The following is a 2034-nucleotide window of genomic DNA, read 5'->3' as shown; positions in this document are numbered from 1 at the left end:
AAGAAAGAAAGAAAGAAAGAAAGAAGGAAAGAAAGGAAAAGAGAAAGAAAGAAAGGAGGAAGGAAGGAAGGAAAGAAAGAAAAGAATGCCTTTTTCATAGGCAGAACAGCCCGAGGGCTACTGGTTGGCTATTTTTATTGTTATTTCTTGATTATATCCTAAACACGGGGTGGATTATTCATGAGTTTTCCGGGAAAGGGGTGGGCAATTCCCAGAAGTGAGGGCTCCTCCTCTTTTTAGATCATATAGGGTACCTTTGTTACGTTGCCATGGCATTTGTAAACTGTCATGGCACCGGTGGGAGTGTCTTACAGCATGCTAATGTATTATAATTAGCATATAATGAGCAACGAGGATGACCAGAGGTCACTTTTGTCGCCATCTTGGTTTTGGTGGGTTTTGGCTGGCTTCTTTACCACATGCTGTCTTATAAGCAAGGTCTTTGTGACCTGTACCTTGTGCTGACCTCCTATCTCATTCTATGACTTAGAATGCTTTAACCTCCTGGGAATACAGCCCAGTAGGTCTCAGCCTTATTTTACCCAGCCCCTATTCAAGATGGAGTTGCTCTGATTCAAACATCTCTGACAATTTTGCTCCAGTCAATAGATAACCATTGATCGGCCGATCTCTGTCCTCAGGGAGTTTTAGGGAAAGCAGGGGTATGGGTAGAGGGAGCAATGTGGGCAGAAAGACAAGATAGTCAAGGACGGACAGAGAGCCCAACATAGGAAACCCCCCAAAACCCCTTGATAAATTAGGTGAAGACAGCTCAGATTTGCCTTCTTACATATTTTAAATTCCGCCTAAAGGTCTCTTCGTGCATAGTGAACCAACCCAACTTGGTATATAAACAGACTGTATCCTAGTCTTGTCCTAGACACCAAGTTTGGGCCCATTAAAGGCATCCAGTGCTCAAAGCGTGTTCGAATAAGGCAGATGCCAAGCTGTATAACCAATCTGACTGTTTCTCTGCCTCACTTCCATTTTCTGTATGTAACTCTCCTTTTTCTGTCCCTAAATCTTGTTCAACTATGAGGCAGCACCAAAGTCTCTATCAACCTGTTCCAATTCACAAATCGTTCTTTGGTCTGTTAAACTCTGTTAACTTTCATTTGTCTAAGGATTTTCTTTTAATGTCATCCATGACAGAATAAATAAATCAAATATGGTTTATTCATATAATGGAATATTAGGCAGCAATGAGAAAACAATCAAATTTCCCAAACATAATGATGATGGAAAGAAGCCACACCATGAGGAGAACACAGGAAGGCCAATAGAGTGTCAGGGCTTTTGTCTCTCTTGTCCCCTGATGTATTCCCAGTGCCTCACACAGCACCTGACACATAGTAGGTGCTAAATGCGTGTTTGCTGAATGAATGAATGAATGAATGAATGAGCAAGAGTCCTTGATAAGTGTGGTCTAAGATTTGGTTCTAAAAGTCCACTTTCGGCCGGGCGCGGTGGCTCAAGCCTGTAATCCCAGCACTTTGGGAGGCCGAGATGGGCGGATCACGAGGTCAGGAGATCGAGACCATCCTGGCTAACACAGTGAAACCCCGTCTCTACTAAAAAATACAAAAAAAAACTAGCCGGGCGAGGTGGCAGGCACCTGTAGTCCCAGCTGCTTGGGAGACTGAGGCAGGAGAATGGCATAAACCCGAGGCGGAGCTTCTTTGCAGTGAGCTGAGATCCGGCCACTGCACTCCAGCCTGGGCGACAGAGCGAGACTCCGTCTCCAAAAAAAAAAAAAAAAAAAAGTCCACTTTCAGAGTCCCCTGCTTGTACCTAGAATCTCTTTCCACGTGATATCCTGGCCAGCCCTAGATCTGCTCAGAACTCCCTGCTGCCTTCCCCTGGTCACCATCCCACAGCCAGAGCCAGGCCTGCTGTGACCTGTCAGTCACTCTAAGTCCTGCAGGCAAGACCCACTGGAGACCAGATGGAGCCCTCCAAACTCATTCTGCTAGTCAGGGCAGCCCCACCTGGAGGTGGGGGCCTCTGGGGAAAGGTGGCCAGTCTGTTTATTAA

This window comes from Colobus angolensis, unplaced genomic scaffold (assembly GCF_000951035.1).
Source record: "Colobus angolensis palliatus isolate OR3802 unplaced genomic scaffold, Cang.pa_1.0 Scaffold79, whole genome shotgun sequence".
NCBI classification, from domain to species: Eukaryota; Metazoa; Chordata; class Mammalia; order Primates; family Cercopithecidae; genus Colobus; species Colobus angolensis.
The sequence above is the reverse complement of the archived record's forward strand: the minus strand, read 5'-3'. Positions refer to the sequence as shown.